The 17071-nt window shown below is 44.0% G+C and overlaps 1 long non-coding RNA gene across 1 annotated transcript; it reads left to right on the top strand.

The window, feature by feature from the left end:
• Nucleotides 1-1228: 1228 nt before the first annotated feature.
• On the top strand, nucleotides 1229-8947 carry LOC309853829. Its single transcript, XR_014305975.1, has 3 exons — nucleotides 1229-1376; nucleotides 3203-3355; nucleotides 8674-8947. It is a non-coding gene; the product is annotated as an uncharacterized lncRNA (long non-coding RNA).
• The last annotated feature ends 8124 nt before the right edge of the window (nucleotides 8948-17071 follow it).

The raw sequence follows: 17071 nt of genomic DNA, 5'->3' as shown, positions 1-17071 counted from the left end.
TGAGAGAGAATCTTAAGCAGGCTCCACACCCAGCATAGAGTCTGAAGAGGCTTGATCTCACGACCTGAGCCAAAATCAGAGTCAGACACTTAACCACAGAGTGGCCCAGACACCCTTGATACATGGTTTGAAAAGATCACTGTGGCTTTTTTGTAGAGGGTGGAGGACAAGGAGCCAAGAGGAGAGGCAAGAGATAAATTAAGAAGTTGCCAAAGCAACCTGAGTGAGGGGAGCTAGTGGCTCAGTTGCTGGTGAGAAGTGGGTGGATCCGGGTTGTGGTTTGGAGGAAGAACTTAAAGGATGGATTGGATGTAGGGGGGTGAGGGTGGTGGAGGCAAATGCTTACTGAAATGGGAAGACTGGAGGGAACGGGGTGTGGGGCAAAGTAGAGAGTTCCATTTTAGACATGCTCAGTTTGAGGTGGCCATGATTCATCCAAGTGTAGACGTCCAGCTGCAAAGGGACGGATGAATGAGTCTGGAGGAAGAGGGGGCAGAGATACTCTGTGAGAATAAAGGCAGTTACCTAAAGAGGGAGACGTTTAAATGCCAGGAGGACCTTGGGCTGAGCCCCAGGGAAATCTAACCTTTAGAGCTAACTCTAAAAGGATTGAGAAGTGGTGACTGGGGTAGGAGGAAGGGCTGCAGGGTGAAGTCAACAGGCCTACCTGCCAAACATCATCCTGCAGAAACACCGTGGGCCAAATCCTCGGGCCTTGCACAGATATTTACATGAGCAGCACCCTGTTCTGAGCCTGGGACAGCTGTGGCCTTCCAGGAAGTCTGGTGAACAGGCAGACACGGTATGGTTAGTGAGATGGCAAAGCGCTGCTTCTCTCAGGCCTTCCCTCTGGGCTCCTGGAACCCCTTTTTTGAATAAACCAACACCCTTACCACCTTACCTTTTTATTTCCCTTGTTTTTGTTTTGTTTGGCATCTTTACCTCGATCCACTACTTACTGGTTTGCTCTTAAAGGGTACAAATGACTCCATTTGGGGCTTTTCTTTTTTAAGGATTTTATTTATTTTTTTGACAGAGAGAGATTGAGAACACACACAAGCAGGGGGAGCCACAGAGGGGGAGGGAGAAGCAGGTTCCCCACTGACCAGGGAGCCAGACATGAGGCTTGATTCCAGGACTCTGGGATCATAACCTGAGCTGAAGGCAGATGCCCCAAAGACACCACATTGTTTTCTCTTTTTTAATTTAATTTTATTTTTTCAGTGTTCCAAGATTCATTGTTTATGTGACACTGGCCTGCCCTGACTCAGATCAGTGGTCTTCCAGTCTGCTGTCCCCCTGAGCAGGACACTGCAGGACACCCAGGGTGTAGCTTCCTGTGAAAAGCACGTTTGACCCTGGACCCAGGGCTGAGGGTCAGTGTTTTCTCTTTTTTTAACAGTAGTTCGCCCTTTGCTTTCTCTTCTCCCTTCACAGACTCCATCACTCTGAACACCAAGTCCACTCGGGCTGGGTGTCTGAGAGTCATCTGTAAATGTTCCCCATTCTGTGCTTAGTCAGGATTTGCTAAATGGAAGGATTGACAGATACATATTGCTTTTTTTTTTTTTTTAAGATTTTATTTATTTATTTGACAGACAGAGATCAAGGGTAGGCAGAGAGGCAGCAGAGAGAGAGGAGGAAGCAGGCTCCCTGCTGAGCAGAGAGCCTGATGCAGGGCTCTATCCCAGGACCCTGGGATCGTGACCTGAGCCGAAGGCAGAGGTTTTAACCCACTGAGCCACCCAGGCACCCCACATATTGCTTTTTTACTCCCTTTGGGATGCCTTGTGGAACAAGGGGGACCTGGATATATTTTTGTGGGAGGCTGTGGAAGAAAGTCTTTCCAAAGTCCAAGTGATGACTTAACTTTGCCACAAACTGTCTAGGGCAGGTTGCCTTTTCTAAAACAGGTCACAATAAAATTTCCAGTCCCACATACTCTTCCAGAACCTTCCCACTGCCCCTTTAAGACGGAGAGTCTTTATCCCCAATGCTGGGAGCATGGGCAGTCCTTTGCAATTGTCTGGATGAAGAGATTCAGGGCTGGCTACATAATTTGTAGGGCCCAGTGCAAAATAAAAATGTGGGTCCCTTTGTGTAAATAGTATTAGGAATTTCAAGACGGTGACGGCAGAGTATTAAACCAAGTATAGGATGTTCCTAGCAAGGGGTCCTGGGTGACTGCACAGGTCACATCCTTTGAAGCTAGCCCTGAACAGAATATGGCAAAAGGGACAAAATGGCTTCTAGGGCTTGTCATGAAAGGCCATGCAGCTTCCCCCTGGCTCTCTTGGACTGCAGTCACAGTAATGTGAGCAGGCTACATGAGAAAGCCACGTGTGGGTGATCTGCAGTCTCAGCTGAGAGCCCATGTCACCTGCCAAAGGCTGGGGAATGCAAGTTCATGATTCCAACCCTAGCCTTCGAATCACCTCCAGCCGTTGGATCTTCCTGCTCAGTTCTTACTCTTACAAAGGAGAGATAAACCATCTCCACTGGGCCTTTCCAAATTCCCGACCCACAGAATCCATGAGCATAGTAAATGGTTCTCTTATGCCTCTAAGTTGGCCAGGGAGCAGAGGATTGGATTAGCTATTCAGCAAAAGATAGTACCTTCCATGACTCGAGCTCACCTTGGCCTCTCCTTTTTCTGAGTAGGGAAATTTTTTGAATTGCAAAATGTATTGCAGTTTTGGTTCAAAACATGCAGTTTATCTATTGGTCCCAATATTTGAAAAATTTACATTTATTTGTATTGATTTGTCGGTGTCTCTCTAGGCTGTCGACTGCCTGGAATGATGTTTTTGACAATATAATGGCCTGGCATTTAAAAGGTGCTCAATAACTAATTGTTGGATAAATAACATTAGTTCTTGTTGGTGAATCTGTGTTCTGAGAAAGATGACAGGGACCTTATATCTTCCATATCTTGCATAAGGTACAGGATGGCATAAGGGGCATTCAAAAGAAAAGTTTCCAACTATGTGTAATTTCTGATCAATCAATGAACTACACAAGTAAGGAAGGAGTAAGTAAGGTAGCTAAGTTAGAGCCCAGTGAAAATTTGATGGGCTTATTTAATTTTAGTCTAATGTATGTTCTTTTCATTTTTATAGAAAAGATTAGGAACCAATGCTCTAACCTCTCCTTTGCCTTAGTTGGAAGTATAAATTCTTCTGGTTATTCCACCTTCTTCCAGGAACCCTCGGACGGACGTTATGCATATGATGAAAGGTTCCAAGGGCAGGAACCTTTTCTGATGAAACCCCTGAATGTTCAGCCAAAATAAAGAGCACCAATAGCTGATGGCCAAAGAATGGAAGAGGTGTGTTCAAGAGAAATTTCCTGGAAGGTAAGATCAGAACTCTCATTCAGATATAAAGTGGACACATGCTAAACATCTTATTTAACTCAGTAATCACTGAGGGACTTGGGCAGCTGTTACAACAGATTCAAAAGAAAATCTGAAGAACACACCCAGGATAGGTCGGGAATAATGAGTGTGTGAAGGAGGCAAAAGTGATTGCTTGTCATGAGGGAAAAAAAAATCAGTTGAGCTGTCACCAGACAGGATAGAATTTGCATGTCTATAGGCAGAGCTTTTTTTGTTTTCATGGCTATCGAACATCTACAGTTTGGTGTTGCAGAAATAACATAGTTTTCTGCTGAGGCCCAAACAGAAGGGCATTGCTGTCATTTAAACAGGGAAAGCTGGATGCTCAACGGTCTTAGAGATTTGTGCGTTTGGGGAAATGTAGTGAGGGGCTCTCCCTGAGGAGAAATAGTATGCGCTGCCTCTTCTGACTTAGCAGGCTCTCAGTGAAGCCTGTGCATCTGCATTTTTTAATAATTCTTTGAGGCACCCCGTTTGAGAACTAATATCTTCATGTAAATTCGTTTTCCATCCTAACTGAACGAGAACCTAATGTGAGACGAATCCAGACACTCACCTAAGTTTTTTCTTTAAAATAATAAACATTCCTCTTGGTTTGGGGTACATTCTATGGCATTTGGGGGCAGAGGGTTTATTCTCCCAATTCTGTGCTTAACTCTGAGTGGTTTCATGCAGCCGTCCCTATCAGGAAGACAGCCCTTCAGGTGTGTGAATCCACGGGTTACTCCTGCATATTCTCACGACGTTCTCCTGGCCCCTCTCCCTCTCAGAGTATTCCGTGCTGGGCGCCAGACTCCAGGCTCAAGCTCAGGTGACAGGGACTTGCAGACAGTGAAGTCGGCCGCGAAGGCAGAGATGGCCAGCAGGGGGCAGCGCAGGCTCAGGCTGGGGTGTCTGCGCCATCTCCCCTTTTCTCAGCCTGAGCGTTTCCCAGCTCACCTGAGCGTGGGTGACTGTTTCTCCCATCACAGGTGTGATAGAAAACACACAGTTCAGTTTAGTTCAGCATTCCTTGAACTTTGCATACTATGTAAATGACTTCAGGAAGTCACTCAACGTCTCTGTGCCCAAGTGTCCTTGTTGGCAGAATAGGGATGTTTGATGTTTAAATCAAGTAAATATGGGTAAAACACTTGAAGCAGTAGTTGGACATACTTAATACTACAAAAGTACTAGCTGTCATTACTGTCGCTGTTACTGTTTATCAGGTACTATGGACTCCTAGGTAAATGAGATTTTTTTTCTTTTTTAAGATTTATTTATTTATTTCAGAGAGAGAGGGTATGTGTGCACACATGCACACAAGTAGGGAGAGGGGCAAAGGGAAAAGAGTATCAAGCAGACTCTCCACTGAACATGGAGCCCTGCACAGGGCTTGAACTCACAACCCTGAGATCATAACCTGAGCTGAAATCAAGCGTCCGTCCCTTAACTGACTGAGCTACCCACGTGCCTTCCGGACTGTCTTTGAAAGCTCACAGCTCTAGAAGGCGAAAAGCTGTACGTGAGTGTACCGAGTATGGAGGGAGGCAGAAGCAACCAAAAAAATGGCTTGCCAGAAGAAGGAGTGCTTTTAGGAATAAATAAGACAAAAGGGTTTGGGCTTGGGGAACAAAGGCAGGGGGCAGCATTCCAAACAAAGTGGGGGGGCAGTGAATAGAAAGTAGGCAGGTTTGGGTAGCTTCAGCTTCCATTCCTTCCACTCGGACCAGCACAAGGAACAAGGGAGGGAGTCAGGGGAAGTAGGGGCAGGGACCAAATCATGACCAGTCTTGAGAATCAGCCTTATAGACTTGCACTTACTGCTGTGGGTCAGGAGCCTCCAAGCAAGGGCCTACAACCTCCACTGTGGGGTAGGAAAGACATATTAGCACTTTAATGTGTGAATGTTATCTTTTGGGGAATTTTTTTTCTCTGTATCTGGTTTATAATATTAAGTAATATGTTAATACAATGGTATAATTTTAAATAAGTATATTTGGCCCTTGAATGACATGGGGGGGGTGGAGTACCAAGCCCCTACCCCACTGGAAATCTACGTATAACTTTAGACTTCCCTAACACTTAACTACTAACAGCTTACTGTTGACTGGAAGCCTTAATGAAAATGATGAAGTCCCAGAACCTAAGTCAGGTTCGGTGGGGTGAGGTTCGGTGCTGACGACTAAAGAAAGAATTCTTTTTTTTTTTTTTTTAAAGATTTTATTTATTTGACAGAGAACACAAGTAGGCAGAGAGGCAGGCAGAGAGAGAGGAGGAAGCAGGCTCCCTGCTGAGCAGAGAGCCCAATGCGGGACTCGATCCCAGGACCCTGAGATCATGACCTGAGCCGAAGGCAGCGGCTTAACCCACTGAGCCACCCAGGCGCCCTAAAGAAAGAATTCTTAAGACATCTTTGGTGCAAAATGGTGGTTTATTAAAGTACGCGGACAGGGCCCGTGGGCAGGCAGAGATGCGGTTGCCCCGGGTTGTTAGGAGTGGTTGGTTATATACACAGGAGTTGGGTAGGTGAGGACAAAGGGGTGTTCAGAAGGGCTATTGGGGCAAAGAATACTATCAGGATATTGAAGGCTTAGTTGCTATCAAGTAAAGACAATTGGAAGTCTGGTGGAATGTTACATTCCTGCTATCAAGCATCCTTGTTAATGAGATTTAGGTTTAGAAGAAATTTAACTTTATTTACTTTTCCTTCTACTTCCACCTCCTTCAGTTTTTTATGGAGGGGAGGGTGACATTAGGCTTGAGGAACTGAGTTCTGTGTCTTTGGAAATTGGGCTATTGATAAGGTAACTTCTTTGTTATAATCTCAAGGACATTTGCAAACCAAGGGAGACTCCTGTCTTGCAGGATTGTGATCTCAGCAAGTTAACTATTTATCATTTTATGGCAGTCAGGGGTGCCTGAGGAACGCTACACATATGGAGGGGAGCGGATGAAGGGGGGGGTGCAAGGCGCCAGCTCTTGCTTTGTCCTCAGCCAGCCTCCTGCTCCCTCATCAGTAACATAACAGTGCATTAACAAATGTTTTGTATGTTATGCGTATTACATTCTGTTTTCTTACAATAAAGTAAACGAGAGAAAAGAAAATGTTATGAAGGGGTGCCTGAGTGGCTCAGTCGTTAAGCGTCTGCCTTCAGCTCAGGTCATGATCCCGGGGTCCTGGGATCGAGCCCTGCATCGGGCTATCTGCTTGGCGGGGAGCCTGCTTTTCCCTCTCCCACTCCCCCTGCTTGTGTTCCTTCTCTCGCTGTGTCTCTCTGTCAAATAAATAAATAAAATCTTAAAAAATATATTATTCAGAAAATCATAAGGAAGAGAAAATACATTTACAGTGATGTACCATATTTATTGAAAAACATCCCATGTAAGTGGACCTGCACAGGTCAGACCCATGTTCAAGGGTCAGCTGTGTTTGTATATTGGGGTACATGCTAGCTTTATGACTTCAGGTCCTGCAGAGCCACCAGAGATGTCTTTTAATCATGGAAGCAATAGTAATAATATTCCAGAACGTCCTAGAAGGCGAGCTAGCCCACACTGAGGCCTTGGCACTGGAGACGACAGGCGTGGACTTGAGTGATACGAAGGAGGTGTTTAGTTCCATCAGCCAATGAGGAGCAGGTGATCTGTAAGTGGCCAGGTGGCCAAGAGCTTGGGGAACAGAATGTCAAATGCTCAATGAAAAACAAACACTCACAGAACATCAGGTACCCAACGACTACCAGATATTGGTGCAATAAATTTTTTTATTACTTTTTTTATTACAGAGAATTCAGTAAATCCAAGATTAGAAACTTTTCAGTTGTATCTGGACTGTAAGTGACCTTCACTAGATCTTGGGAGGAGGATGATTCCTTCTTGCTAGGAAGGAGCCAGACTGCACTCTCGGGTGAGAAGATAGGAGGCAGGACCATTGGACGGAGGAAGGGGAGAAAATGTCCCTAGAAAGAAGAGACTTAAGCATATCTATAGGCTCAAGAAAGAGGGGATTAATAATGGACTGAAAAATAGAAACAGGGGCATGTGGGTGGCTCAGTGGGTTAAAGCCTCTGCTTTCTGCTCAGGTCCTGATCCCAGGGTCCTGGGATCTAGCCCCGCATCGGGTTCTCTGCTCAGTGGGAAGCCTGCTTCTTTCTATCTCTCTCTGCCTGCCTTTCTGCCTACTTGTGATCTCTGTCAAATAAATAAATAGAATCTTAAAAAAAAAAAAAGAAACAGCTTCCCCAGTAGCCTCCCCAGGGCCTGGTCCCCTGGCAGTATTACTCCACTTCTTCTCACCAAAGAAACCCCTTCTCTTGTTGTACTGCTTATTTAAAATGGCTAAAAACCATGATCTTTTTTTTTTTTAAAGTTTTATTTTACCTTTTAAGATTTATTTATTTATTTATTTGGGAGAGAACAAGAGAAATCACAGAGGGAGCAGACTCACCGCTGAGGAGGGAGCCTGATACAGGGCTCTATCCCAGGACCCTTTTATCATGACCTGAGCCGAAGGCAGATGCTCAACTGACTGAGCCACCCAGGCATCCCTTAAGTTCTTTTTTTTTTTAATTTTTTTTTAATTTATTTATTTAACAGATAGAGATCACAAGTAGGTGGAGAGGCAGGCAGAGAGAGGGGGGAAGCAGGCTCCCTGCTCAGCAGTGAGCCCGATGTGGGGCTCAATCCCAGGACTCTGGGACCATGACCTGAGCCCAAGGCAGAGGCTTAACCCACTGAGCCACCCAGATGCCCCCTTAAGTTTTATTTTTAAATAATCTCTACAGCCAGGCTGGGGCTTGAGTGAGCCTACAACCCTGAGATCAGGAGTCTTAGGCTCCACTGACAGAGCCAGGTAGGCACCCCAAACAAGCATGACTCTTATGCAAATGGTGAAGTGTGTGTCAAAGCTTTATTTAGCCCTTTTTATTTATTTAGCTTAATTTATTTATTTGGATTGTTTATTACTAATGACAGAACAGCAGTATGAGAAAACTGGTCCAGAGGCCTATGGGAGAGACCAAAGTATTTCCAGCTAGTGAAAGACAACACACCAAAAGAAGATGGTCATGTGAGCTCCCACACTGGCTGCTGTCTTGCAGCAGGTGAGGAATAGTCTCAGTTTGCCCAGGACAGTCCTGGTTTTAGCACTGAAAGTTCTTTGTCCTGGGAAGTCCCTCTATCCCCAGGCAAATGGGAACAGTTGGTCACCCAAGCTACAGGACCATAAGCTATAAACTTTAAAGTTATTCTTTCTACTAGACAAGAAATCCCTTCAATCTTTTGTTTCCAAAAAGCATTTGCAGTCGACCAATCCAGAAGAGCATTGAAGTTTGTAGAACCTGAGACCCTATCAAGAGCCAGTGATAAATCAAACAAGAGGACTCTACTCCTAGAGAATCAGTACTTTCGGTGTGGGCCTGTCTCCCAATGCTTCTTAGAACATTGAAGACACGCAGGTATCTCTTGTCTCATTTCCATGTGTTGAATAACTTTTCTTAATACTCTACAAAATAAAACAAAAAGTAGTTTCTATACCTCATCCCCAAGGTTTCTCTAGAAGAAAGAAAATTATCAAGGGCAGGTTGAGTCATCAGAGCCTGAGGGATACCCCTCCATGTAAGCTGTCCACATGCACAATTAAGAATCCCTCCCTACAGTAGCCACCATTTCAGACGAGATCGGGCGCGTTCAGGGTGGTATGGCCGTAGACAGTAGCCACCATTTCAAAAGGCTGCAAAAGGTTTAGCGCTCAACCCCTCAAGCCCCTACCCAAAAAACAAGTTTTAGAACCCAGGCAGGATAGAGTTCAGGCTCCAGGACTAGGCCCACCCAGATAATCGAGGATAATTTCTCTATTTTAAGATTCTTAATCCTATCTGCAAAGTTGATTTTGCTACATGAGGCAACATAGTCACAGTTGCCAGGGAGGAGGCCGTGGACTTCTTGGAGGGGCGTGTTATGGGGCAGAGATTCAGGAGTGCTTTGGCTGGGTGGTTCATGAGCCTCCTGTGAGGCTACAGCCAAGAGTTCGGTTGGGCTGCAGTTATCTAGGCTTTAATGGGGCTCGGGGATCTGCTCCAAAAGTCAGCCACTCACGGTGGTGGACAAATTATCGCTGCTGCTGTTGGGCGCGGGGGACTCAGTTCCTCTTTATTGGGGCTGCCCAAAGGACTGCTTGGGTATCAAGACATGGCAGCTGGCTTTCCCCAGAGCAAGAGATCCATGAGACCGAAGTGGAAGCTGCAGTGTTTTTTATTTTGACCTTTGCCTTGGGAGTCACATGCTGTCACCACTTCAGTGGAATCATTGGTTACGCAGGTCAGCACTTATTGCCTGTGGAAGGATCATGTGAGGCCATGACCACTGGAAGGCAAGGATCACTGGGCTGTTGTGGAGGCTGACTATCCCTAATGGGTGTTATCTCTAGTTTTTTTTTTTTTTTTAAGATTTTATTTATTTATTTGAGAGAGAGAGAGAGGGAGCATAAGCAGGAGGAGCAGTAGGCAGAGGAAAAAGCATTTTCCCTGCCGACCTTGATCCCAGGACCCTGATATCATGACCCGAACCAAAGGCAGAAGCCCAATTGATGGAGCAACGCAGGTGCCCCATCACGAATCTTTTGATGTACAGTATCCTTAAGAATTTTCTCAGGGGCGCCTGGGTGGCTCAGTGGGTTAAAGCCTCTGCCTTCGGCCCAGGTCATGATACCAGGATCCTGGGATTGAGCCCCACGTTGGGCTCTCTGCTCTGCAGGGAGCCTGCTTCCTCCCCTCTCTCTCTCTGCCTGCCTCTCAGCCTACTTGACAGAGATTTCTCTCTCTCTCTGTCAAATAAATAAAATCTTAAAAAAAAAAATAAAAAAAAAAGAATTTTCTCAGATTGTGGAAGCATTTTCAAAGCATTCTTTGATTTTAGGAAAAGTCTATAAATGCTTGTATATGTATTAATTGTAAAAGTAATGCAATATCATAAAAAATAACCCTTCATAACTATAAACTACTTTCTTTTTTGCACAGTCTATTAAAACTTTGCAGAAATATATACATATATGTGTATACTTATAAAATATGTGAAATATATTTTAATACTGTTGTAAATATAACACATACCATTTTGCAATATGATGAGGAGGTTGAGTGTTTGGTCAGTGAAGCCAAATTGCCTGGGTTCAAAGCCTGATTCCATGACTTACTACCTATGTGACCTTGAGAAAATAACAACATTGCTATGCCTCAATTTTCTTATTGGCAACATGAGGATACTAATACATCATAGCTGTGAGGATTGAATGAGTTAACATATTTAAAGTGTTTATAACACTGCCTAACACATAGAGTCTTAGGCAGTGTTATAAACACTTTAAATGCCAAGTGAGAGTTTGCCATTGTTAACATTTCTCTTAGCATTATGTCACAGAACACAGTTTTGTTGTAAAACAGTATCATGGGGGCTCCTGGGTGGCTTAGTGGGTTAAAGCCTCTGCCTTTGGCTCAGGTCATGATCTCAGGGTCGTGGGATCGAGCCCCATATCAGGCTGTCTGCTCAGCGGGGAGCCTGCTTCCCTCTCTCTCTCTGCCTGCCTCTGTGTACTTGTGATCTCTCTCTCTGTCAAATAAATAAGTAAAATCTTTAAAAATACAAAAACAAAAACAAAAACAGTGTCATGACTTTCTGGGGAGGAAAAAAAAAAGATATGTGGAATTCCTAACCTCTGGTACTTCAGACTGTGAGCGTATTTGGAGATGGAGTCTTTACAGAGGTAATCAAGTTACATGATGTCATTACAATGGGCCCCTAATCCAATGTGACTTGTGTCCTTATTTAAAAAAGGGACATTCAACGGGAAAAAGAGGTCTCTTCAACAAATGGTGTTGGGAAAATTGGACAGCCACATGCAGAAAAATGAAATTGGACCATTTCCTTATACCACACATTAAAATAGACTCAATGGATGAAGGACCTCAATGTGAGAAAGGAATCCATCAAAATCCTTGAGGAGAACATGGGCAGCAACGTCTTCGACGACGTCAGCCGCAGCAACTTCTTCCTAGGAACATCGCCAAAGGCAAGGGAAGCAAGGGCAAGAATGAACTATTGGGACTTCATCAAGATCAAAAGCATTTGCACAGCAAAGGAAACAGTTAATAAAACCAAAATACCACTGACAGAATGGGAGAAGATATTTGCAAACAACATTATCAGATAAAGGGCTAGTATCCAAAATCAATAAAGAGCTTAGCAAACTCAATACCCAAAGAACAAATAATCCAATCAAGAAATGGGCAGAGGACATGAACAGACTTTTCTGCAAAGAAGACATCCAGATGGCCAACAGACACATGAAAAAGTGCTCCACATCACTACGCATCAGGGAAATACAAATCAAAACCTCAATGGGATACCACCTTACACCAGTCAGAATGGCTAAAATTAACAAGTCAGGGAATGACAGATGCTGGCGAGGATCTGTAGAAAGGGGAACCCTCCTACACTGTTGGTGGAAATGCAAGCTGGTGCAACCACTCTGGAAAACAACATGGAGGTTCCTCAAAAAGTTGAAAATAGAGCTACCTTATGACCCAGCAATCACATTACTGGGTATTTACCCTAAAGATACAAACATAGTGATCTGAAGGGGCACATGCACCCAAATGTTTATAGCAGCAAGGTCTACAATAGCCAAACTACGGAAAGAACCTAGATGTCCATCAACAGATGAATGGATAAAGAAGATGTGGTATATATACACAATGGAATACTATGCAGCCATCAAAAGAAATGAGATCTTGCCATTTGCAACAACGTGGATGAAATTAGAGGGTATTATGCTTAGCAAAATGAGTCAGAGAAAGACAACTATCATATGATCTCCCTGATATGAGGAAGTGGAGATGCAATGAGGAGGGGCTTGGGGGGTAGGAAAGGAATAAATGAAACAAGATGGGATCAGGAGGGAGACAAACCATAAGAGACTCTTAATGTCACAAAACAGACTGAGGGGGGCAGGGGGAGAGGGTTACGGAGAGGGTGGTTGGATTATGGACATTGGGGAGGGTATGTGCTATGGTGAGTGCTGTGAAGTGTGTAAACCTAGCGATTCACAGACCTGTACCCCTGGGGCTAATAATATATTATGTTTATTAAAAAAATAATTTTTTTTTTAAAAAAGGGGACATTTGGGGCAACTGGGTGGCTCAGTCGTTAGCCATCTGCCTTCAGCTCAGGTCATGATCCCAGGGTCCTGGGCTCAAGCCTTACATTGGTCTCTACTCAGTGGGGAGCCTGCTTCTCTCTATCACTCTCCCCCTGCTTGTGTTCCCTCTCTCACTGTGTCTCTCTTTCTGTCAAATAAATAAAATCTTAAAAAAAAAAAAAAAGAGGGGGAGACATTTGAAGACAGACAAGACATGCAAATAGGGGAGACAATGTGAAGAGATAGGGAGGGGAAAGCCCTTGGCAAGCCTGAGAGAGAGGCCTGGAGCAGACTCTTTACTCACAACCCTTAGAAGGAGCCGATCCTACGAACCCCTTAGTCTTGGACATCTAGCTTCCAGAAATGTGAGACAATAAATTTCTCTTGTTTAAAACACCCACTTTGGGGGGCGCCTGGGTGGCTCAGTGGGTTAGGCCGCTGCCTTCGGCTCAGGTCATGATCTCGGGGTCCTGGGATCGAGTCCCGCATCGGGCTCTCTGCTCGGCAGGGAGCCTGCTTCCCTCTCTCTCTCTCTCTGACTGCCTCTCCATCTACTTGTGATTTCTCTCTGTCAAATAAATAAATAAAATCTTTAAAAAAAAAATAAAATAAAACACCCACTTTGGGCCATTTTCTTATAGCAGCAGTTGCAAACTAATACACTTTTCTGTGATGGAATATATACCTTTACAATTGTGATTATACTAATTATTATAATGTGTATTCATTAAACATGTGATGTTATCACAATTTATTTAGCTTTTCCCACACTTGGGGCACTTAGGATGTTTTCAGTGTTACAATATTATAGTGAGTGCGGAAATAATTTACTTTTTAGGATAAATTCTTAGGAGTGGGATTTCTGGGGTCAGGGAATATGGATATTTTTATATCTTGATGTGCCTTTGTTTTCTTAAAGGGCTACTCTGGTGGTCCATTCTGAAACATGGTCCTAGCAAATCAAAGTCCTGGGTAATTACCTGTCTCTGTTCTTGGTCTCTCTAGGACTTCACGCACTTGGTAATGCCCTTTGCCCTCTAGGAGTATCATCGTTTCTATTATAGTGTTCAGTGAAAAAGTCTGCGAGGTGCTAGCAAACACTAGCAGTTCTCAGAATCTTAGGACATCAGTAATAACAAAAACAGTTTCCTTCAATGTTTTCATCTCACTAAATGTCCAGCATGTTGCCTTCAAAGGTGACTCAGAGAGAACCCACTGGCCTGCCCAGGAACAGCACCTGCATCAGCTGATAAGTGTGGGTCCTGTTGGCTTTCTGCACAGTGACGTCAGCAGAATGCCCTGTCCTGTTCTTAGCACCACCTTGACCAGTAGCACCCAGCTGTGGGTGACTCCCAACTCAGGTTTCACAATGTCCCTGGGAAGGCAGTTGAGTACAAGAAGCAGCCTGGGACTGGGGAGGGTGAAGCTCTGACTTCAAGAGCTAGTTTCCAATAAAATCTGAACACAGACAAAGGGTGTTGCTCACCTTCTGACTTCTCCATTCAGCATCATGTCCTTCTTAGGGGGCTCATGTTATCCCCTATCCCCTATATCCACTACCCCCAAAAATATGCTCAGAGTGAACTTTTACACAGAGGAATAAGTGATCTGTGCCTAATAATATCTCTTACCCCCTGACCTGCCAAAATGGAAGCCCCACCGGAGCTGTTGTTTTTTGACTGCTGTAACAGTACCTGGCATGTAGTAAATGCTCAATAAACATTTGCTAACTAGAGGAATAAGCTTCATCTTTTAAAGTCAATACTATTGGAGTGCCTGGGTGGCTCAGTGGTTAAGTGACTGCCTTCAGCTCAGGTCATGATCCCAGGGTCCTGGGATGGAGCCCCGCATCAGACTCCCTGCTGAGGGAGCCTGCTTCTTCCTCTCCTCTGCTGCTCCCCTTGCTTTTCCATTCTCTCTCTCTGTCAAATAAAGAAATGAAAATGATTTATAAATAAATGATGTCAATATTATTATTTTGGATTATTAGACGCACTTACTATAGTAGAAATATTTGAAATGGAGAAAAATGTAGAGAAGAACTTAAAATCACCCATAAAAAAGTCACCCATAAGTCTAGAATCCCTTATTCCAAATAATGTTAATGTTTAATATTTTTTCCCAGTAACTTTGGACATCCAAATTTATGTACTTGCTATAGTGAAAGTGCTTTAAAATAGTGTAAGGTGGGGACACCTGGGTGGCTCAGTTATTAAGGGTCTGCCTTCGGCTCAGATCGTGATCCCAGGGTCCTGGCATAGAGCCCTGCATCAGGCTCCTTGCTTGGCAGGAGATTTGCTTCTCCTTCTCCCATTCCCCCTGCTTGTATTCCCTCTCTTGCTGCCTCTCTCTCTTTCTGTCAAATAAGTAAATAAAACCTTTTTAAAAAATAAAATAGTGTAAGGTGATTAAAAAATAATAATTTATAATTTCCTAAACATGGTCCTTTGGGTAGTCCAGAGTATTCTCTCCTCCATCCATTTCTGTGCCCAGTGGCCATCTGCTTTTGTTTATATCCTTGACAAAGGGGATAGAATGATCTTAGGGTATGACAAAATTGGCAAGACCTAATTGATTTTTAAAAGTAAGTCCATGTTTGGCAGTTCCTTTGGGCTGGGGTTGGGGGAGAGGGAAGCTGCAGGGAGATAGAGAGGAACAGGCAATGCCACAAAATCAAATAAACAACTGTAACGTGTTTGGTGTTGCAACTCCAAAAAGGCTGGAAATGATCACAGCCTGAAGGCAGGGGTCCTGTGACACCGTGTGTGGTGAGGGCAGCTCTTCTTGCAAACCAGTCCCAGGGACCCTGCCCCTTGTGTCCTGGGCCTCTTCATTCTACAGTCCTCTCAAAAGATCTCGCTCTCTCTCTCGTTGATGGCTTGTTTTAAATCCATCTAATTTAAAACTTTATGTTTTAAGTCTTCCCACAGCTGTGCTATTTTGAGAATAACAGAACCAGAAGAGAAGCGTTGGTATCATCTATAGGACCTCCCTTTGCCCGGTTTGCTCAGGGCCAACAACAGAGTGTTCACAGCCTAAGACTGGAGCCCAAATTCTGTTATATATTTCCATTTTGTCACACCAACCGTCCTAGTTGCTCCTTGTTCTTGGTTGAATTATATTCCCTCTCCAGTCACAGAATGTGATTTTCTTTGGAAATAGGGTTATTGCAGGTATAATTAGTTGTGAAGTAGAGTGGGCCTCCAATCCAATATGACTCACATTCTTATTAAAAGGGGAATTTTGGACACAGACAGGTGCACAGGGAGATGAGGCAGAGAGTAAGAGGATGTACCTATAAGTCAAGGAATGCCTGAGATTGCCAGTAAACCACTATGAGCTGAGGAGAAGCATGAAACAGATTCTCCCTCCCAGCCCTGAGAGGGAATCAACCCTGTGGATACATTGATCTCAGACTTCTGGCCTCTGGAATTCTGGAACACTACAATTCTGTTGTTTAAGCAACTCAGTTCTTGGTACTTTGTACCACAGCCCTAGTAAACTAGTACACTCCCCCTAGTAGGACCTCAAGAAATCATAGACTCTGGGAAGATTAATGCTCTCCATAGGGCTTAGAGTCTCTTTTGGTGATTCTGGATTCCTTTTTCCTCTCTTTGGAGAGTGGTAGTACTAAGGCAGAGGTAAAGTTTTCCAAGCATATATCAATAGTTTGGATTATTAAAGTATACCATCAGATTATATACATGCAAATTATACCTATATATTCAAGGGACCTTATGCAAACTGTATTTATCATTTGTATGCCTATGTATATATACACATAGAGACTGTCTGTATTTATTTATTTATTTTTAAAGGTTTTGTTTATTTATTTGACAGAGAGAAATCACTAGTAGATGGAGAGGCAGGTAGAGAGAGAGAGAGGGAAGCAGGCTCCCTGCCGAGCAGAGAGCCCCATGTGGGACCGATCCCAGGACCCTGAGATCATGACCTGAGCCGAAGGCAGCGGCTTAACCCACTGAGCCACCCAGGCGCCCCGAGACTGTCTGTATTTATACTTATGTACAAAGAAGAGGATTAGGAATATAAAAGACATAGATAAACCCCTTCATCCAACCAATGTGCAGAGTGCACATTCCTCTCATTCTCACATGGAACATTCACAAGGAGAGGTTGAGTTTAAGTCAATTATCTAAGTTTCTACTCTAGAAAACTAGAAATGAGGGCACCTGGGTGGCTCAGCTGTGAAGCATCTACCTTCGGCTCAGGTCATGATCCTAGGGTCCTGGGATCGAGCCCCACATTGGACTCCCTGTTCAGCAGGACGCCTGCTTCTCCCTCTCCCACTCCCTCTGCTCATGTTCCCTCTCTGGCTGTCTCTCTCTGTCCAATAAATAAAATATTTTAAAAATTAAAAAAAGAAAACTAGAAATGGAAGAACAAATCTGAAGTAAGTAGAAGAAAAGAAATAATAAAAATTTGAGCAGAACTCAATGAAATAGGGGTGCCCAAGTATCTCAGTCCGTTAAGCATCTGCC

Source organism: Mustela nivalis, assembly GCF_964662115.1.
Source record: "Mustela nivalis genome assembly, chromosome: 18".
In the NCBI taxonomy this organism is placed as follows: domain Eukaryota; kingdom Metazoa; phylum Chordata; class Mammalia; order Carnivora; family Mustelidae; genus Mustela; species Mustela nivalis.
This window is presented reverse-complemented; position numbering and strand designations above follow the sequence as displayed.